This window comes from Mustela nivalis (assembly GCF_964662115.1).
Source record: "Mustela nivalis genome assembly, chromosome: 3".
NCBI lineage: Eukaryota > Metazoa > Chordata > Mammalia > Carnivora > Mustelidae > Mustela > Mustela nivalis.
The window spans coordinates 64576827-64600181 of NC_139022.1; the positions used below are offsets into that span (position 1 = coordinate 64576827).

At 33.5% G+C, this 23355-nt stretch overlaps 1 protein-coding gene across 6 annotated transcripts in view; it reads left to right on the forward strand.

The window, feature by feature from the left end:
• The window catches only part of LOC309861221 (uncharacterized protein), a 535944-nt gene that overhangs the window by 72427 nt on the left and 440162 nt on the right, over positions 1–23355 (forward strand). For 5 of the 6 annotated variants that reach the window (XR_014309821.1, XR_014309822.1, XR_014309823.1 and 2 more), the window contains exon 6: positions 22122–22294. The exons of the other annotated variant lie outside the window; for it this stretch is intronic. The gene's annotated coding sequence lies outside the window, so the exon portion shown is untranslated. The remainder of the gene's footprint in view (positions 1–22121; positions 22295–23355) is intronic. 6 annotated transcript variants of the gene reach the window in all.

The window sequence follows — 23355 nt, forward strand, 5'->3', positions numbered from 1 at the left end:
TCAGCTCTAGAATCTTGTAGTCTTTTTGATTTTTTGTTTACCTCCATACCACGTTTGAGAATAATTTGAGTGTCTGTGTAGTTGTGTGCAGTGTATTTACATGTAATGCATATATATATATTGTGTCTGGTTGAACCAAAGTACTGCAACAGGCATGTGAAGAGATAATTCCTTTGAAGGAGAAAACTTCACTTATTCATTCATTTTTTTTATATATATAATTTTTTATTTTTTATAAACATATATGAGGGTTGCTGGGGGGAGGGGGTTTGGGAGAAGGGGGTGGGATTATGGTGAGTGTTATTCATTCATTTTTGTGTTGTTTTTTGTGCCAGGTACAAGTTAATTGTCCTGGCTGCAATATTTGACTACATTAATTTTGAAAAGTTGGCTGTCACTTTGTTGATTGCATGATTATTGGTCTCTGTTCATATTATGAGCCATTTCAACAGATCCTCAAAATCTATACTGGATGTAGGTATTATTAATGATGCATTCCAGGGGCACCTGGGTGGCTCAGTGGGTTAAAGCCTCTGCCTTCGGCTCAGGTCATGATCCCAGGGTCCTGGGATTGAGCCCTGCATCGGGCTCTCTGTTTAGCAGGGAGGCTGCCTCCTCCACGCACCCCACCCCCCACCTACTTGTGATCTCTGTCTGTCAAATAAATAAATAAATAAATAAATAAAATCTTTTTTTAAAAAAAGGATGCATTCCATTTTCAGCTTATTACCTTAAATTTATACATTGAAGAGACAAAATTGGTATATAAAAGAGATAAAAATGGTGTATTTCTTAGATGTACAGCTGCAATTTGAGGAATGTCTTCTGGTGTTATGTTCACAGTCAGTAACCAAGTTTTGAGGCCCAATAGCAAACAGAAGAGATTTTCTAAAAGTGAAAGAAGCAATCAGTCTTTTGTTCTTACTATTGTTCATTCATTAACACATACTTATTGATCACTTGCACTAAGACAGTGTGGCAGATGCTGAGAATAAATTAGGCGTAAATTATAATCTAGTGGAGAACATGAACATTAATCAAATAATTTCAGAATTAAATTAAAACACTTATCCATACTAAGGAGAGGAATGTGGTTTTGTGAGAAAAGACAAGTTGAGAGAAATAGAAAAAGTAATAAGTATATATTTGAATGATAAAAATAAGTGGGAAATCACCCTATATAATCAATAACATTATGTTTATCTTATATATTACAGACTTCTAGTGGTGAGAGTTTTTATAAAATTATAGATGGAAGTAATTTTCCACTGGTAAGGTATACTTAAACAATTTGAAGTAATAAGGAATTATATAAAATAGTTTATGAAAGTTATGTTAAATATAAAAACTGGACCATCAGAGTAAAACCTCATGGTTTTATTTTATATGCTTTTAATTGGTGGAGTAAATTATCTCTTTACATGTGTCACTTTCTGTGCATGCTGTTTCTTTGCCTTGAAATGTGGGAAAATACACTTCAGAAAGGTAGCCAAAAATTCTTTTCCTAAGATATTAATGTAGGCATTAAGAATTTATATTATTTTTTCATTGATGTTTTTACTCTTTGAAATTTAACCTTATAAAGGGAACTCACTAGTTTTACTTTAATTTTTCAGTTTTGCTTTGTTACATGAACTAATCATATTGCTGTTTGAATTCAGAACTTAAAAGAAATTTGAAAAACTAAAAATATTTTGTTTTATAAAATATTTCTTTTTGTTTTTTTGATCACAGCTTAAATTTAAGCTTAAAATTCCTTAAAGTTAATTACTTAGCATTTTTGATTGGTATTTATACTGTTATGTAATGTTAATTGATCTGTTTCCATGTTTAATTCAAGATATCAGGCGCAGGAAGCCCCAGCTAAAATATTTCCTGTGCTTAAATGAAATAAAAGAGATATTTTAGTAACATTTAAGTTCTTACTGATTAGTGAATGGCAGGTAATTTACACATAATTTTTATATGCTCTCATATGCTTTATATGCTCTCAGTGTTTCCTAAGTTTGCAGGGAAATTGGCCAGATTTTATGACACTATCTCTCACTTCATTACTCAGAGAACACCCAAATAAATTTCATTTTTTAATGGGTACTAGGAGGTAAAAATTACTTGGTAGGTTGGAAACTGGAAGAAGAAAAATGTGTGTCTTTGAGTTTTATATTATAATTATGAGGACAGTGCCCTTATGTTCATTTTTCTCCTGTCTTGTTTGGCAGTTTTTAATTTAGATTTTTCAAAAAGTAACAAATTTTTGCATGTTTGCTATTTGGAATAGAATACTTAATATTAGATGTTACTAGAAATACCAAGTTGAAATATTTTTTCCTCTCTTCTCTTTCAATCCTTGGCCTTAAAAGAAGTGTTCCTTTAAGTAGCCCTGTATTTAACAACCAGCAATGTTATCCTGGCTTTGGCTATATAATAGAATATGAAAGGAAGTTGAATGTTTCAAACTACATTGTAATTTTATATTCAAACACACGGTAATCTTATCTGTTAACTCCTGGTTTATGGTGGTCTCCATGATGGTTAACTATTATAATTAGGATTAATGAACCATAAAGTACTCCCCCCCACTTTGAGTAGGGGGTATTCTGTTCCCTAATTTTCAGTCGTACTCCAAGCTTGAATTTTCCCCTACGCTATTTTTAGGGTATGCATTTCTTGGTTGTAATCATTATCAACTTTACACGATGTGGCCAGATCATTCCCTTAATATTTAGTAAGAATACTGCCTGCCCCGCATCAAGGTTGGGAAGTTAATTTCAGGAGTATTTCAGGAGTATTTATGTTAAGCTCTATACATATTTTATGAAAGGCAATAGAAATCAGAAGTGTCTTAATAATTTTGCCACAAAATGAATTAGAAAGTAAGAGACGATTATCAACATTTCCTGCATTTTGTACAAATCCAAAATAACTTAACTTCAAAGTCTCACCATTTAATCATAGTCATACTGCTTACTCAGAACAGATCATAAACAGTTAAACTTCTCTTCTTTGCTCTGGATGTTTCTGTAACACACTTTATGATGTAACTAAAAGTTGTGTGCATGAATAGCAAAGGAGACCAATTCTTCCACATTCCTTGGGTACATGATGACGTGGGTAGATAATTGAACAAATTGAGATCTCAGGTTAATGTTACACATGTGAGTAGTTGTATTTGCTTTTCTTAATAGGATCTTCAATATTTTTGTAAAATGAGGCATAAATATTCATTAGAGCTATGTATAAATTTTATATTTTTATGAATTAAAAACATTTATGTGAGCAAAGATGCAGTTCATATAGAGAATCACATTCTGTTGAGGATCTTGTGTTATCCACAAGAAAATTAAGAACCTATTAGAAGAGCTTCCAGCTTTCAAAAATGAGGTTCTTTGAGAGCCATGCATCACTGTCCAGCTGATCATATATTTAATCCTCTGTTTTTCCATCTATTTGGTGGACAATGAGACAGCAGTAAAGGAATTTGGATTTCAGGTGTGCAGGTTTGATACAAAGGAGTAATTATTCTAAACAACTTATTAAGTATGTATGTAAAAGGAGAAATGAAACTGAAAGAAACGTTCCCATCTTAAAAAAATTGACCGTGAATGCAGAGATTCTCTGGGTCATCCTGTACAAATGAGAAATTTGGTGAAAGAATGCAGAAAGTTAATACAAACCGGTATTAGAAAGTTAATATGAACTGCCTCAACCCCTGGTCCAGTGATATCTTTGCTATTTTATTTAATATACTTTTAATACTTCTGATTAATCTATAAGATAAATACATGGTCATATCCATTTGGTATATTTAGAACCTAAATAAAATAACACATTTTTGAAATTTCATTTTGGACCTTTGAAAATTACTTGTAAAAATCAAGTTAGAAACTAGGCAAGTATGCTGTGTCACCGTTTTTGCTGTGTTGTGTACTTTTTTCAATATTATATGTATATATTCATTGAGACTGTATGTATGAGAGTTGATCACCTGCGTTTAGATCTATAGGTATGACAAAGATTTAAACACGGTTTACTTTCAAAAAGTTATATAAAATTTAAATTAATAAATACTTAAAAGAAATGAAAATGAAACATTTGAAATAGGAAATATTAGAAAAAGTAAATTGGAAAATATTTCAAACATACTGAATAAACAGATTAGTCCATTTTAACAAACAGTATTATGACATATTTGTTTTATATGTTTTAGTGTTTTAAAGAAATGAAAGATCCCAGAGACTGTCACATTCCATTCCCACCTACATCACTTCTCTAGGAGTAACCACTATCCTGAAGTAGGTGTGTATTCTTCCTCAAAGTTTTTATATTTCCATGCATGTATGTACCCATAAATCATATAGACCCGTTCTGCCAATATGGTAGCTACCAGCCACATTTGATTCTTTAAATTTAAATCAATTAAAAAAATACATTTAGTTTCTTGGAATACTAGCTGCATTACAACTGTTTATTATCCATGTGTGGCTTAGCCTACTGTATTGGATGGTGCAGATATAGAACATCTTCATCACTGTGGAAAAGTTCACATATAAAGCATTGTTTGCATGTTTTAAATTTCATATGAATGATACACTATTGATATTCATATTCTGGAGCACATTTTTTCACTTAGTATTGTGTTTTTCACATTTGTCTGTAGTGACACAGGGATTTATGGACATTTAGATCATTTCCAATTTTTAATTGTTGTGCTCGCTTCGGCAGCACATATAGCAATTTTTAATTGTTAAAATCATGCTGAGGTGAGCACTTTTATGCACGTTTCTTTACACATATGTGTGAAAATTTTTTTAGGGTATGCATTTCTTGGTTGTAATCATTATCAACTTTACCTGATATGGCCAAATCAGTCGCTTAAGTAGCTGTATCAGTTTATGCCTCAACCAGCAGTATGTAAGATTTCCTTTACTTTGCATACTTGGTGATACTTAGACCATAGACTATATATAATGTCAAATGTTATTTTGTTTTAATTTGCCTTTACCTAACATTTAGTGAAGATGAGCAACCGTTCATATGTTTATTGGCCATTTAGGATTTCTTTTCTGTGAATTGCCTATTTCTGTTTCCTTTTTGTTATTGTTTTTCTTTTTGATTTAGAAGTTCTTTATAAAAATTCATTTTTGTTTGTATGCATTATAAATTTGTCCCATTTTGTATCTTGTCTTTTTCCTTGTTTATAATGTCTTGTTATATAGAAGTTTTAAAACTTACTGTGTAAAAAATTTTAGCCTTTTACGTTGATGCTTGTACTTTTTTTGTATCTTGTTTAAACAAGCTTTTCCTTAGTTGATCCCATATGGCTAATTTACTGCTTTTTCCCCTAAAAGTGTTATAATTTTGCTTTCTAGATTTAGGTTTTAAAATCACCTGGGATTTACTTTGTGAGCCAGTGATCTAAATTTTTTCCCATATGTGTAAGTAATTTTCTCAGGATCATTTTTTAAAATAATTTTTCCTTTTCCCAATGATTTGTATTAACAGCTTTTTTATTCATCAAATAGTCATATGTAGATGCATTTGTTTCTGGGTTCTCCATTCTGTGTGGTTGATTTGTTTATCTTTGTTTATCTTATGTCATCTGAATTATAAGTGCTTTATAATGTAATGAAGGCTGTTTAAGGTAAGTCTTGCCACCTTGTCCATGTTCTTGGAAGATTTTCTATTTTTAGTATCTTCTCTCACAAGTGAATTATAAGGTCCTGTTGTCAGGTACTGTTAAAAACCCTCATGGGGTTTTTGGAATTGAATTAATAGAGTTAATTTAGTACGAATAGACATTTTCATGAAACTTAGTATTCCTGTCTACCAACATAGTACATCTTCCCGTTCATTTGTGTTTGCATTTATGCCTCACAATAAAGTTTTATAATTTCCTTTATAGGGGTCTTAATCTGATTTTATTAGACATACTTTTAGGTACATTATGATTTTCTTTCTATTGCTAATGAGATCTTCTATTACGTTTCTACTTGGTTATTATTTATACATAGGAATTCTATTAATTATTTTTATAGTGATCTTGTATCCAATAACCCTTTTTGAACTCTCTTACTAGTTTTGGCAATTTGTAGAATCTCTGGGATCTTTTATGTAATGTTATTTGAAAATAATGACTTTTTTTTTCAGTCCTTATGCTTTTAAAACTTTTAAAGTTGGTTAGCATTTCCTGTACTTAAGAAGGGTTGAATATAAGCAGTATGTAGTAACAAACATTTTCACCTTGTTTCTAACTTTTAAGTAAATGCTTTAAAAATTTTCCCATTAAATATCAGGTTAGGGGAATTTCCTTGTATTCTTAACTTGCTAAGAGATTCTTAATAGAAGGTGACAAATAGATGTTGAATTTTTTTCCTGCATCTTTTTTTATTTTTTTAAAGATTTTATTTATTTATAGAGAGAGAGAGGGGGAGAGAGCGAGCACAGGCAGACAGAATGGCAGACAGAGGCAGAGGGAGAAGCAGGCTCCCTGCTGAGCAAGGAGCCCAATGTGGGACTCGATTCCAGGACGCTGGGATCATGACCCGAGCCGAAGGCAGCTGCTCAACCAACTGAGCCACCCAGGCGTCCCATTTTTTCCTGCATCTTTCTAAAAGATAATATGAGTTTTCTTTTATATGTTGTGGCAAATTACATTAATTAATCATTGAGTTCTTGGGATAAAGACTTACTTGATCATGTTGTAGTTTATATAGATACATTTATGTATTATGTGTGTATACATATATAGATATGTAAATTAGGTATATAGACATATAGACAAATTGGTTTTTTAAATTGATTAAATTTGGTATATATAAATATATATATATATTTTAAAGATTTTATTTATTTATTTGACAAACAGAGATCACAAGTAGGCAGAGAGGCAGGCAGAGAGAGAGAGGGGGAAGCAGGCTCCACGCTAAGCAGAGAGCCCGATGCGGGGCTCAATCCCAGGACCCTGAGATCATGACCTGAGCCGAAGGCAGAGGCTTAACTACTGAGCCACCCAGGTGCCCCTAAATTTGCTTATGTTTTGTGTAGTGTTTCTTTTACTGATGTTAGTAAATTTGAATGTCCTATTGTGTTTTCTGACATACTTTTTGTCATTTTGAGCATTAAGATTACACTGGCTTTATAAAATGGGTTGAAGAGCTTTCTCTATTGTTTCTATTCTTTGGAATATCTTATTTAAAATAAGGCTTATCTTTTTTTTCTTTTTTAAGATTTGGTAATACTTGTCTATAAACAACAGACTTGGCCTGATGCTTTCTTGTAGATAGATATTTGGCTGCTGATTTAATTTTTGATGCTTATGAATATATTCAGGTTTTCAATATTCTTCTTGAGTCAGATTTCAGTTATTTATACAGAATGTCCCAAAAGTCTTAGTGCAGTTTTCAATTTGAATGACTTAAAGGGTATAAATGCCACAGACTTGTGTAATTATTTGGAAGTTTATTTAAATTTCTTTTTAAAAGTTTTATGGTTTTTGAATCATAAATTAAAAAATTTTTAGTTAGTGTTTTCCATCTTTAGTCCCAGAAACTGAAACAAAATACTGTAATTAAACATTTACTGTTAAACTTCTCTATAGATTTTTAGACCTTTTTTTTCTTGTGCAATTTATTGTACAGATCAGTTTATTAATCTGTAAATTTTCCCTTTGTGTTGGGGATTGTGAAGACCACCCCCAGGCTCATTGATTCACTAGGAGGACTCATAGGATTCAGCATATAGTTAAATAGTTAGTTATACTCTAGGCTGTGGTTTATTATAGCAAAAGGATACAAGGTAGTATCAAGAGAGGGGAAAGGAGAATAGGACAAAGTCTGGAGGAATCCAGGTATGAGTCTCTGAGTCTTTTCCTTGTGCAGTTATACAGTTTATACTTAATTCCTTCAGAAATGAGTTGTGACAACTATGTGAAATATTTAAAAGGAAAGCTCATTAGAGATTCAGTGCCCAGGGTTTTTTTGGAGGCTGGTTGTGTAGGCATCTTTTGCCTGGCAGTTACCAAAATTCTAGACTTGTAGAAGGAGAGCACATGTCAAGCATAAACTACAGTGTCTGCTGTACAAACAGGGTAGGCACATTGAGTAGTCTTACCAGTTCTGGGATTGGTGGGAACTCTGGTGAAACACAAATTCCCGGACACCAGCCAAAGGCCAGTCTTGCAAACAGACTTTTCTAAGGATAGCAGTTTCTAAGGATAGCAGTCTTGCTATGTTAACTCCTTTTTGTACATCTACATTCAGGATTTTGTTAATTGTTTCTGAGGTGTCATTAAATGTGTTACTCTGTGTCATTTCCCTGTAAACCAGGTATACTTAGATCTAGAGGCTTACGCAGGTTTGATTTTTTTTGGCAAGAATATTTCATAGGTAGTATTGTATACATTCTTTTGTATCACACCAGGAGGCATGTAACATGTGGTTGCTCTTTTTGTGTGTGTGATGTTAAGATTGATCAGTAGTTTCAGGTATTGTCAGCCTGTGCTGTATATTAAGTTCCTCTCTGCTAATTTTAGTTCCTCTTTGCCTAATGATCTTAGCATTTGTTGGTGATCACTGCCCAGATTCATCCTGCCATTCAGAGTTGTAAAATTTAACTTTGTTTTTTATATATAATTGCCCTCATCAACAGTTTAGTTTTTCTGAGGTATAGTTAATGAAGAAAAGACAGGAAAAAATGCATGACTTTTTTTCCTTTTATTTACTAGTTTTCAGAATATGAAGTTGGGGGCACCTGGGTGGCTCAGTTGGTTGCGCCACTGCTTTTGGCTCAGGTCCTGGAGTCCTGGGATCGAGTCCCATATCGGGCTTCGCCTGCTCTTTAGGGAGCCTGCTTCTCCCTCTGCTGCCTGCCACTCCCCCTGCTTGTACACTCTCTCACTCTCTCTTTCAAATAAATAAATAACATCTTAAAAAAAAAGAATACTAAGTTTTTTCTCTGGCATCCTGCAAAAGCAATTATGAACATTCATTTTTTATTATTGCCATGAACATATGGATTTTTAACACATTTACTATTTTAATCCACTGGTATTATCTTTTTCCCAAGATTGTCCCATCTTTTCCCATCTCTTTAAGTTACCTACTGAGCCCTTTTGATACAATACTATCAGCTTTTGATAACTTTTTTGTTTTCTGGTACAGCAAGATATTTCAGGCTCATATTGTCTGTTTTCTACCTTAGAACTGGCATCAGTTTCTACTCTAGTTCCTTTTAGTGCAAAAATTATTTTTAGAGACCACAGTTTAGATGATGGGGTGCTGAGTGGTCTTGATTTGTTACCGTTTCTAGGCCCTTTTAGTGGAAATATGAACAGCTAGGACATACAACTTTTTTTTTTTTTTTAAAGAAAATTGCTTCGTAGGTATAGCCTCATATTTCCATTTCAAATTTGGAAATACAAGGGTTTTTAACTTTTCTTCATTTTGTACTTATAGTTTTTTCTTTTATGTTGAAAATCTTGGTTCCTGGTGGCCTTAATATAATTAATTGCTCTTGCTATATTACTATCAGTATACCAACACCAATGCCATTACCAATAATATGGTTACTGAAATAGTTTACAACTTCATTGTAGTTCTTTTGGTTTTTGTTGTATATCCCACTGATGATTTGTAATCAGATTACTCTGTTTTTAAGTCACTCAAAATAATTGTTTTGGGGGCACCTGGGTGGCTAAGTGGGTTAGAGCCTCTGCCTTCGGCTTAGGTCATGATCCCAGTGTCCTGGGATCAAGCCCCGCATTGGGCTCTCTGCTTGGTGGGGAGCCTCCTTCCCTCTCTCTCTCTGCCTGCCTTTCTGCCTACTTGTGGTTTCTGTCTGTCAGGTAAATAAAATCTTTAAAAAAATTGTTTTTATGTGTTTATTTTATTTAAAAATATTAAAAAAATTTATTTGACAAAGAGAAAGAGCACAAGTAGGCAGAGAGGCAGACAGAGAGAGAGGGGGAAGCAGGCTCCCTGCCGAGCAGAGATCCTGACATGGGGCTCCATCCCAGGACCCTGAGATCATAACCTGAGCTGAAGACAGAGGCCTAACCCACTGAGCCATCCAGGTGCCCCCTATGTGTTTATTAAAACCATTGACTTGATACATGGATTAGTTTGACTTGATACATGGATTAGTTTCTTTGATTTTACTTTCAAATTTGGGGGAGCACTTTTAAAATTCTTGGTTCAATTTTGTTTTATAATTAATCAGATATTTACAATTTCATATTAAAAATCTAGAAAATAAGATAAATCTGGAAAATGTGGCTTCTGTCCTTCCTTCTGCCCTCTTTTTTCTTTCCCACGATGAATAATTCAGTTAGCTTTTGATTGATCTTTTTTTTTAATGGAACTAAATGTATGTGTCTATGTTTTTGTTTCCTTTGTTAGATAAATACATGCATACTATTCACACTGTTCAGCACCCAGCTTTTTTCATTTAATATTTCCTGAATATCATACCATAATAGTATGTAAAAATTCCTTATTAGGATCTGTTTTTTATCTGGCATGGGATTACTGTACCATGTGTGTAATGTAAATTCAGACCTCAAACCCATCTTCAGGTTTTGCTCTTTCATGGGAAACTTTTTTCCTACATAGAGCTTTTGGCAGAGAGCCAGCTTCCTTGCTTCTCTTCTGGGGTTGTGAGCAGAGATTTTGTTTTTGTTTTTAATACTCTTTTTTATTGAGTAAGCAGTCTTTTGATTATCTGAACTTTTTACTTGGGTATCCCAGTTATTTCATTCTAACCCCTACTTGGGTGGGCCCTATACCATGTATTCTGTCACTACATATGGACCTTAAAACCTTAGCTACTGGCTCTTAAACTGTTTCTACTCTGTACTCCTCTAAGTTGTCATGCTCTCAGCTTTGACTCTTGTTAGCTCTGGCTTTGAGTTCTGTTTTTGGAGCCTGGACATTTCTGAGCTATGTATTAATTTTTTTGGTTCTATTTTTTCCACCATTGGGTGTGTGTGTGTGTGTGTGTGTGTGTGTTTGGAGCAGGAGAAATTCACTTTGTCATGTTCCCAGAAGTAGATGGACAGCATTTATTTTCTGTCACTAATGTCTGTCATCCCTTTTTTGTAATTAACTGGCTGAAGTTAATTAACAAGCACAATTCACAAATATGAAACAAGTTTTTACAACGTATCTTATGACTAACATTATGGCATTTCCTACCAAACCGTCCCCCCTTTTTCTTGCCTGAAAAGATTATTGATCTTTATTATAGGTGCTTTTTAGTACATTCTCTTCCTTTTTCTCTTTTCTCTCTTACTTGTTTTCCTCTTTCTTCATCTCCCTTTAAATTAAAGAAAAATCTTTGTTGAGAATCCAGGTCAACTAATCTTAGTGCTTTTTTCAAAAAGGCAATAAGTGAGGTCAGAAGCTTTTATGCAACATTATGGTGAATATAAATTATTTTTAGTAAAATAGAAAAAAATGACCTAAGTGTAATTTGTGTTCAAGTGCAGATTCTTGATTCAGGGTATTTTTTAAGTCATTGAAGAGGCTTTATCCAATGACATTCATTCCTGTTTGATTTTATGTCTTTGTTTCACTTGTGCTCTAACTTGTGTCCTCCTTGTTGCTTTCTTTTATATTCCTTTATTTGCAGTGCAGGTGTTTCATTAAAACTGTATTAGATATTGGAATGCCACAGAGAAACTTTTCTATTTCATACATTCACCTAGATATTTTGCTGTACATTTTTGCACATTAAAATATAGAGGCAATATTAATATGCAGTAAACAGCTTAGAAATGTTCAAGTCATTCAGATCGCTTAAAGAGGTTTGTAGCTTTCAGAGAAATTCTCCTTTGGAGATGACATACTTACTTAGAACTTCGACTAGACGTAGGAATTTGGCAAAAGTATTGGAAAATTGTTTCTACCATTTTTGAGTTTCTTGTGATAAAAATAATAGTAATCTCATTCCTACCTGTTTTTGTTAGCTTTTAACTCCTATTATGTATAATATTTTAACCAGAGTGAAAAATAATGCAAGAAAGACTTAAATCTTTCTTTAGACTACTTTAAGTGGCTCTAAAGAAAGTTAACTTTCAGGGTATCTTAAAAGATATCTTTATGGGTTTTTGTTGTTGTTGTTATAAGATTTATTTGTAAAGAAACTTTAAATCATAATACTTCTGCAATTCTTTTTAAAAAGAATGCTTAGAAAATCCAGTAGAAAAAATGGCATATGGTATTTAAAAATCTGTGCATTGATCAGCAAATATAAAAGTGCAATGTTTTCTAACTGACCCTTGATTCAAATTATACGAAATCATGCAGTGTATACATTTGCTGACATGTTTAGTGAAAATATGAGGAATATGAGGAATATGAGGGAACTAATAAGAATCTTAACTTTTTTTTTTTTGGTATTTCAGGCTTGGCATTTGTTTTCATTTTCTTCATATAATCATTATGTCATTTGTATCAAGGTTTTATCAACTTAGATTTATAAATATGTATTACATTAAATGTATTTGAGTATAGTATATACATTTGAATATGAATTCATATGTTAGGACAATAAAACACACACCAACTAATAAGTAAAAATTGAATCATTCATCAAGATAACAATCCAAAGTCTTGTAGTTGTCACTGTTCCACAGTGATGTGGAATGAAGAAAAAAATTTCCATTTTCCATCTAATTAAATTTACCAAAGCAGTATCTTTCAGTCACATGTTTAAAACAGGAGTATGTCTTTTCTCAGAACCTGTAAACCAGGTAGTTGAAAGATTGACAGCTCTGTGAAGAGGACACAACCTTATATTTGGTTTCAGGCAGCCAGAGTTTTAATTACAGCTCTGGTGATGAGAATGGGGTTTCACACAGCAACCTAAACAGATAGCATCATAACTCCATTGCTATCCATGTTGCTTCCTGCTTCAGCATTTTTCATATATGTCCTACACATTGGATTAATAGAAACTCAACCAAAAAACTTGGTTTTGAGTTACCTGGTATCTGTCAGTCTGTGATAATGACTACTATGAATCACTGAAACATGTGGAAGAATTTTATCTTTCCAAAAAAGTACTCTACTGAATATATTACAAAAATTTAGAAAAGAGCTACATTTTAGAAGTACACTGATTTGGACAGAATATTTCAGAGTCATTGGGTTTCTTCTCATGTAATTTTTTCTGTATGTAAGCTGCCTTACTAAAAATTGGCACCATTTAATGAAGCTATGTGTATTCACAGTAAAGAGGAAGCTAACTAAAGCAAACACTTAGAAAGTGACCTATGTACATGCATACTGCATATCCTTTTTTTTTCTGGCAAGGAAGTGACTGTCTCTGTCATGCATCTAGGGATCTTGAATCCTTATAAAAAAGGGGTCAAAATCAGGAGAAAAGTTGTTGTGCTTTGAGATATCTAAGATGAATACTCACTTAATACAAAAAGAAGAGTATCACGAAAATCACGGTATGTAACTTAAGAGTGGGAGCAATTATTTATATGACAAAGCCAGAAAGACATTTAAAAAACCCTTCTAGGGGTGCCTGGGTGGCTCAGTGGGTTAAGCATCTGCCTTCAGCTCAGGTCATGATCCCCAGGTACTGGGCTCCCTGCTCAGTGTAGAGCCTGCTCCTCCTTCTCTCTTTGCCACTCCCCCTCCTTATGACTGCACACTCTCTTTCTCTCAAATAAATAAAATCTTTAAAAAAAACCCCAAAACCTTATATTTCCATTTTCAACTCATGAACAAATGAATGTAGCAAATATGTTTATTTTTATTTTATTTAAAGATTTAATTTAGGGGGAGGGGAGAAGGGCAGAGGCCAAGAGAAGAGCAGACTCCCCACTGATCAGAGATCCTGTTGCTGGGGCTTGATTCTAGGACTCTGGGATCATGACCTAAGCTGAAGGCAAAGGTTTAACCCACTGAGCCACCTGGGTGCTCCAACATGTTTCTTTTAAATATAATGCATATATTAAGAGGATGCTGTACTATTTTTATATAGTCAAGGTAGAGAGACATAGTAGAGAAAGAAGGGAAAGCAGCAGAAGTGCTTGAATAAGAACAATTTTGACAACAATGGGGCTTTTTCCTATAAAGACCCAAGACATTCCATGTTCCCATTTCTGCTTTTCTGGTTGAATAGACTTTTTGCAAAAATATATTTTCCTGGACTCTAAAATTTATAGGGTGGGCTTAGCTAGCATTGACAACACAGCAATTTCTTATTTTCACAGACAAGCCTGCTTGATCAAAGCAAGACATAAACAGAATGCCTTGCTAATTTTTTATATAAATACAAAATGAAATGTGAGTTTTGTGTTTATTTCATATTACTGTCTATAAATGAATAAAGGAATTCAAAGTTTCTTTTTGTGTGTTTCACTTTGATTTTATTAACTTTTAGGATACCTAATAATGATATTTAGAAAAGAGATACTTAATCTTGGAGAAATAATTCATTTTTTTCAGCATGAGGATATTGAATTTTTTTATGGTCAGATCATAGTCATGTTGTTAGCAATAATACAGTTTATCTTCTATAACAATTTTGAGAAATGTATGCTGTATTTGGTTTATAATGCCTCAAAACATTTTTTTTAACATTTTAATTTAACTTTTAGTTAAATTTAACTTTTAGTTAAATTTTGTCTTTCTCTGACTTATTTCATGTATCATAATACTCTAGCTCCATCCATGTCATTGCAAATGGCAAGATTTCATTCTTTATTATGGCTGAGTAATATTCCGGTGTGTGTGTGTGTGTGTGTGTGTGTGTGTGTGTGTATACACCATATCTTTTTTATCCATTCATCGATTGATGGACAATGGACTGTTTCCATAATTTGGCTATGTAGATAATGCTGTTATAAACATCAGGGTGCATGTATCCTTTTGAATTAGTATGTTTGTATCCTTTGGGTAAATACCTAGTAGTATTGCTGGATCATAAGGTGGTTCTGTTTTTAATTTTCTGGGGAACCTTCATACTGTTTTCCAGAGTGGCTGCACTGGTCTGCATTCTCACCAACAGTGCAAGAGGGTTCCCCTTTCTCCTCATCTTTGCCAACACATGTTGTTTCTTGTGTTGTTGATTTTAGCCATTCTGACAAGTGTGAGGTGATATATTACTGTACTTTTTAAACTTGGTTTTAAAGTTGTAAAATAGGGGCGCCTGGGTGGTTCAGTTGTTAAGCATCTGCCTTTAGCTCAGGTCATGATCCCAGGGTCCTGGGACTGAGCCCAACATTGGGCTCTCTGCTCAAGTGGGAAACCTGCTTCTCCCTCTGCCTGCCACTCCTCCTGTGTGTGTTCCCTCTCTCATTGTGTGTCTCTCACTGTCAAATAAATAAATAAAATCTTAAAAAAAAAAGTTGTAAAATTCAGAAAATTTGTTTGAGAGGAGCATTTCTAAAGTAATTCATAACTAGTTGAGTAAGTAGTGTTTTGAAATAAATTTATTTTCTCTTAAAAATTACATGTCCAGTAATAGCCATATTTATATATACAATTATACCTTATTATAAAATTTTACATGGTACAAATATTTATATATTAAAGATTAAAAACTTTAGGAATATATTTTCCCCCCAAATAGAATGAAAAGGTAAGCATTAGGATTCTTAACATCTCTTACCTTACGTGGTCTTGATCAGGCCTAAGTTCTGTCCCTTGGTGAAAAGTCTGTAAACATTTACATTTCATTACAGAAGCTGTATACTTTAAAGGATTACATCTTAGAATTTTGGAGAGGTCCTCATTCTGTTTGCATTTTCCTTATGTACTTGACTTTATTTTTTTACTTTAAAATAACTGTAGTTTAATGCTAGGTTTGGATGTATAATTGTGTTTTTCCTTTTCTTAATAAGAAAAGAAAAACGAAGCATTAGAGAAGAGATTAAAATAGAAGAAACTTAAGTACTGAGAAAAGCCTCCTATATGAAACCCCGTGGTGACTGTAGATTAAATCCATGTAAATACAATATCACTACTTAAAAAATGCATGGTGTTTTAAAGTATCAAAGAAAACCATACTGAAACTTATAAGCAGTTATTTAAGAAGACCATACAATATGTGATCTTTTGTGTCTGGTTTCTTTCACTTAGTGTAATGTTTTTGAGATTCATCCAAGTTGTAGAATGTGTCAGTTCTTTATTCCTTTTTATGGCTAAATATACATACACACAATGCATAACATACTCCAATTTGTTTATCCATTTATGTGCTGATTGGCATGTGGACTCTTTTTATCTTTTTACTGTTGTGAATAATGCTACTATAAACATTCATGTACAAGTTTCTGTTTTCATGTCTTTTAGGTATATACTTAGAAGCAGAATTTCTAAGCCATGTGACTATTGTGTGTTTAATTTTTTGAGGAATAGCCAAATTGTTTTCCATAGCAGTTGAACCATTTTGCATTCCCACCAGTAACATACAAGGGGTCCTATTTCTCTACATCCTTGCCAACACTTGTCATTTTTATTAATTTATTCTTTGATTAAAGCTATCTTCTTAAGTGGATGTGAAATGAGTTTCTAGTCATTTCTTCAATGACTAGAGATATTGAAAATCTTTTCATGTGCTTATTGGCTATTTTTATATCTTCTTTGGAGAAACTAAGAGGTCCCTTGTCCACTTTTTATTTGGGTTTGTTTGTCTATGTGTTGAATTATAAGGGTTCTTTATATATTTTCATTATTAATCCTTTATCAGATATATGATTTGCAGAATTTTTCTCCATTCTTTAGGTTTTCCCTTGGCATTCTTGATAGTGTTCTTTAATGAACAAAAAAGATTATAATTTTTATGAAGTCCCATTTGTCTTTCACTTTTACTGCTCATGTTTTGGTGTGAAATCTGTGAATCAGTTGCCAAATTTGAGGTTGTGAATATTACCTCTTTTTTTTTTCTTATAATTTTAAAGTTTAAGCTTTTACATTTAGGCCATTTATTTGAGTTAATATTTGTATAAGAAGTGAGGTATGGATCCAACTTCATTATTTTTGTGTGGTTATTTATTTACCATTTGTTGGAAAGTGTTCTTTCCCTATTGAATGTCTTGTTAAAAATCAATGGGTTATGGATGATTGAGTTTACTTCTAGCTCTCAATTCTGTTCTGTTTGTCTCTATTTCTGTCCTTAGGTCAATACTGCACTGTTTTTGTTAGGGTAGGTTTGTGGTACATTTTGAAATTGGGAAATGTGAGTTTTTCAGCTACATCTTACTTTCTGAATATTGTTTTGGCTACTCAGAGTACCTTGTAGCTCCATAAAAATTTGAGGAATTTATTTCTCTTTCTGGATTATTGTTATCTTAACCATATTCAGTTTTCTAGTTCGTGAACATGGGATGTATTTCCATTTATTTAGGGCAGCTTTAATTCCTTTCAGCAATGCTTTATAGTTTTCAATGTAAGTATTTCACTTTGTTGGTTAAATTTATTCCCCAGTATTTTATTCTTTTGAATGCTATAGGAGATGAAATTGTTTTCTTAATTTCCAGGTAGAAACGCAACTAATTGTGTTATCTTGTACCCTGCAACTTTACTGAATTCATCTATTAGCTCTAGTAGGTTTTTTTGTGTGTGGATGTGTGTGTGTAGATTCTGTGGGATTTTGTGTATATAGAATCATATCATTTACAAGCAGAAATTAGATACATCTTATTTTTTTTCCTTGACTAATTGCTCTGGCTAGAATATCCAATACAATGTTTAATAGCAGTGGTGAAAGCATGAATTTTTGTTGTGTTCTTGATCTTTGGGGGAAAGATTTCATTCTTTCACTAGTTAAGTATAATATTAACTATGGTGTTTTTTTAAAAATAAATTCCCTTTACTGTGTTGAGTAAATTCCCCTTTATCCTAGTTTTTGGGAATTTTTTATCATGAGAATCGTTAGAAGTTTGTCAGATGCTTTTTTGGGCCTGTATTGAGGTGATCATGTAGTTTTTTTTCTTTTTTTAAAAATTCTGTTAGTGTGGTATGCATTTCATTGATTTCCATATATTGAACTGCCATTGCATTCCTGATTTATATCCTGCTTGGTGATGGTGTATACGCTTTATTTTTTAAATTTTTAAAATTTATGTAGGCTGCAGGCCCAGCATGGAGCCCAGCATGGGGCTTGAACTCGTGACCCTGTGCTCAAGACCTGAGGTGAGACCAAGAGTTGGATGCTTAACTGACTGAGCCACCCACGTGCTCTGATGGTGTATAATCTTAAAAATGTGCTCTTGGGGGGGGATGCCTGGGTGGCTTAGTTGTTAAGTGTCTGCTTTTGGCTCAGGTCATGATCCCAGGGTCCTGGGATAGAGCCCTGCATTGAGCTCCCTGCTCAGCAGGAAGCCTGCTTCTCCCTTTTCCACTCCCCCTGCTTGTATTCCCTCTCTCACTGTCTCTGTCTCTTTCACATAAATAAAATTCTTTAAAGAAAAATGTGCTCTTGGAACTTGTGTGGTAGTATTTTGTTGAGGAATTTTGTATATATTCTTAAGAGATATTGGTCTATAGTTTTCTTATGGTATCTTTGTCTGGGTTTGGTATCAGGTTAATGCAGACCTTATGAAATGTGTTAGAAAGAGGTCCCTCTCTGTTTTTTTGGAAGAGTTTAAGAAAGACTGTTGTTGGGGCGCCTGGGTGGCTCAGTAGGTTAAGCCGCTGCCTTCGGCTCAGGTCATGATCTCAGGGTCCTGGGATCGAGTCCCACATCAGGCTCTCTGCTCAGCAGAGGGCCTGCTTCCCTTCCTCTCTCTCTGCCTGCCTCTCTGCCTACTTGTGATCTCTCTCTGTCAAATAAATAAATAAAATCTTAAAAAAAAAAAAAAAAGAAAGAAAGACTGTTGTTGGGGCACCTGGGAGGCTCAGTCAGTTAGGTGTCTGTCTTTGGCTCAGGTCATGATCTCTGGGTCCTGGGATGGAGCCCTACTTCGGTCTCCCTGCAGGAAAAAAAGGAAGAAGAAGAAGTAGAAGAAGAAGAAGAAGGAATGTTGTTAATTCTTCTTTTAGGGATTGATAGAATTCACTACTGAAACCATATGGTCCTGACTTCTCTTTTGTTAGGCTATTTTTATTAATTGACTCAATCTATTGTTACTGGTCTGTTAAGATTTTTTACTTTTTGAGTTAGTCTTGGAATTTCCTAGGAATTCATACATTTCATCTAGATTGTCCAATTTCTTGGTATAAAATTGTTCATAGTATTTTCTTATAGTCCTTTTAATTTCTATAAAGTTGAACTACAGTTCCTCAAATGTATATGAAATTGCAGGAGACTTCCAGTAGCCAAAACAATATTGAAAAAATAAATGTATGTCCCTGCTTTCATCTCTTATTTCAGTTATTTGCAGTTTTTTTCTTCGTTTAGCTGAAGGTTTCTCATTTTTGTTGATTTTTGTTTTTGAAAACTGACCTTTGGTTTTATTGATTCCTTCTATTGCTTTTCTCTTCTCTATTTTGTTTCTCTTGAATATAATCTTTATTATTTCTTTCCCTCTCTCAGCTTTGGGTTTTGTTTGTTCTTTTTCTAGTTCCTTAAGGTGTGAAATTGGGTTGTTGACATGATGTATTTTTTAAATGAAGGTGTTTACAACCATAAATTTTCCACAGAACACTTCTTTTGCTGCCCCCCTATACGTCTTGGTATGTCCTGTTTTTTAATTTTTATTTTTAAAAGATTTTTATTTATTTATTGACACAGAGAGAGGGGGAGAGAGATAGGGGGAGAGATGGAGAGAGAGGGAGAAAACAAGCATAGGCAGGGGGAATGGCAGGCAGGGGAGAAGCAGGCTCCTCTCTCAGCAAGAAGCCTGATGTGGGGCTCAGTCTCAGGATCCTGACCTGAGCTGAAGGCAGTGGCTTAACCAACTGAGCCACCCAGTGCTCCAGTATGTTGCGTTTTCATTTTCATTTATCTCAAAGTATTGTTTTGTGTCTCCTAGTGATTCCTTATTTGATCTACTGGTTGCTTAAAAGTATGTTGTTTGATGTCCAGGTGTTTGAGTTCTCCAGTTTTTCTTCTGCTATTGATTTCTAGCTTCATTCCATTTTGGTCAGAGAGGATACTTTGAATGACTTTGATTATTTTTAAAATTTTAAAATTGTTTTATTATGTGACATATGGTTTATTCTAGAAAGTGTTCCAATGCATTTGAGAAGAATAGATATTCTGCCATTGGTGGATAGAGTGTTTTGTACATGTCTTTTAGGTCTAGTTGGGTTTATAGTATTATTCAAGTCCTTTCTTTCCTTACTAATTTTCTCTCTATGTATTCTATCCATTTTTGAAGTGGACTGTTGAAGTTTCCAACTATTATTATATACTGTATTTCTCCTTTCAATTATGTCACTGTGTTTGCCTCATATATTTTGAGACTTTGTTGATTCATGTGTATCTGTTTATAATTTAAAAATTTTTTATTAAAGTATAATTAACAGTATTATATTAGTTTCAGGTGTACAGTATAATGATTCAACAATTCTATACATTACTCAGTGTTCATCATGATAAATATACTCTTTTTTTTTTAAAAGATTTTATTTATTTGACAGACAGAGATCACAAATAGGCAGAGAGGCAGCAGAGAGAGAGGAAGGGAAGCAGGCTCCCTGCTGAGCAGAGAGTCCAATGTGGGGCTTGATCCCAGGACCCTGGGATCATGACCTGAGTTGAAGGCAGAGGCTTTAACCTACTGAGCCACTCAGGTGCCCCAATAAATGTACACTTAATACCCTTTATCCCTCCAGTTCCACCAACCACCTTTCCCCTGGCAACCACAGTTTATGCTCTGTATTTAAGAGTCTTTTTTCATCTCTTTTTTCTTTGTTTTGTTATTGAAATTCCACATATGGGTGAAGTTATATAGTATTTGTTTTTGTCTGTCTGAGTTATTTCACTTAGCATTGTATCCCCTAAGCCCATCCATATTGTTGCAAATGGCAAAAAAAAACAAAAAAAACAAAAAAAACAAAAAAACCAAACCAAAACAAACAAAAAAACTCATTCTTTTTCATGGCCAAATAATATTCCATTGCATGTATACATCACATCTTCTTTATCTATTCAACTATCTCTGCATACTTGGGTTGCTTCTATATCTTGTCTATTGTAAACAATACTGTAGTAAACATAGGGGTGCATATATCTTTTTGAATTAATGGTTTTGTATTCTTTGGGTAAATACCAAGTAGTGGAATTACTGGATCATATGGTAATTTTATTTTTATTTTGTTGAGAAACCTCTATACTGTTTTCCATAGTTGCTGCACCAGTTTGCATTCCCATGAACAGTGCATCAGGATTTCTTTTTCTCCATATCCTCACCACAGATATTTATAATTGTTATACCTTTGTGATGAGTTGACCCTTTGTCACTATAAAATGTCTTTCTCTGTCTCTTGCAGCAGTTTTTGATGTAAAATCCATTTGTCTCATATTAATATTGTGAACGGGGCTCCCTTTTTGTTACTATTGGCGTGTAATACCTTTTTCCTTCTTTTCAGTTTCAATCTGTGTTTATGAGTCTCTTATATACGGTTTATAGTTGTGTCGTATTTTTAAAAAATTCATTCTACTAATAGTTGTCTATTATTTTTTCAATTTTTTATTTAACTTCTAGTTAGTTAATATACAGTGCAGTGTTGGTTTCAGGAGTAGAATTCAGTTATTCATCACTTATATACAACACCTAGTTGTATAAGGGCTCATCATATCAAGTGTCCTCTTTAATACCCATCACACATCTAGCCCTTCCCCCCACCTCCCTCTTTTACCTATTTGTTTTCTATTTCTAAGACTCTATCTTACAGTTTGTCTCCTCTCTTCCCCCCACCATATGTTCATCTGTTATTGTTTCTTAAATTCCACATATGAGTGAAATCATACGGTATTTGTCTTTCTCTGACTTATTTCACTTAGCATAACACATTCTAGTTCTATCCATGATGTTGTGAATGGCAAGGTCTCACTCTTTTTGATGGTTGAATAATATTCCATCATGTATATATATCACACTTTTATCCATTCACCAGTTGATGGACATTTGGGCTCTTTACATAGTTTGGCTATTGTTGATAATGCTGAATAGCTGTCTTTTAATTGATGAGTTTAACCCTTAACTTTTTTTTTAAAAGATTTTATTTATTTATTTGAGAGAGAAACAGTGAGAGAGAACATGAGCGAGGAGAAGGTCAGAGGGAGAAGCAGACTCCCCATGGAGCTGGGAGCCCGATGTGGGACTCGATCCCGGGACTCCAGGATCATGACCTGAGCTGAAGGCAGTCGTCCAACCAACTGAGCAACCCAGGCGCCCAACCCTTAACTTTTATAGTCATTATTTGTTATAAAGGACTTATTTCTGCCATTGTGCTATTTTTCTATGTGTCATGTCTTTTTTTGTTCCTCACATTCCTCAAGTGCTGCCTTCTTTTGTGTTTGATGGATTTTTTCTAGTATACCATTTAGAGTCCCTCTTCATTAAAATTTTTTTATTTGAGTATAGCTGATACACAGTGTTACATTGGTTCAAGTATATTTATTTCTTTTTATGTATGGTTTTAGTTATTTTTTTTAGTGGCTACTAGGAATTACAGTTAACATCATAAAAATTTATAAAAATTTTATTTGAATTGATACCTGCTAGCTTCAGTTGAATGCATTAACTCTATTCCTTTCTAGCTTTATCCTCTCCTTTATGTTGTTATTGTCACAAATTACATCTTTATGCATTGTGTGCCCATTAACATAGATTTATAATTATTATTTAGTACAAGTCTTTTAAATGATATAGGAAATAAAAAGAGTTGTATATAAAAAAAGCAGTAATACTAGGTTTTATATTACCTAGGTAGTTACCTTTATCAGTGATCTTTATTTCTTTGTATGGCTTTAACTTGCTGTCTCTTATCCTTTAATTTCAGCCTGAAGTACTTCCATTAGCATTACTTATAGAGAACATCTTCTACTAGTGAATTCCTTTAGCTTTTGTTTATCTGGGAATGTTGTAGTTTCTTTTTCATTTTTGAAGCATTGTTTTGCTGAATACAGAATTCCTGGTTGACATTTTTTTCCCCTTTCAATTCTTTAAATATATGTCTTCTTGTCATTTGGCCTTCATCTTTTTTTGATAAGAAAAAGGCCATTAATTTTTCTTGAGAATGCCTTGTATATGATGAATTGCTTATCTCTTGTTGCTTTCGACATTCTTTGTCCTTCCACAAGTTGATAATAATGTGGTGTGGATTTCTTTGTCTCCTTAGAGTTTGTTGAGATTCTTGGATGTGTATAGTCATATCTTTTATCAAACTTGGGAAGCTTTTAACAATATTTCTTCAAAAAATTTTTTTCTGCTCCTTTTTCTTTCTCTTT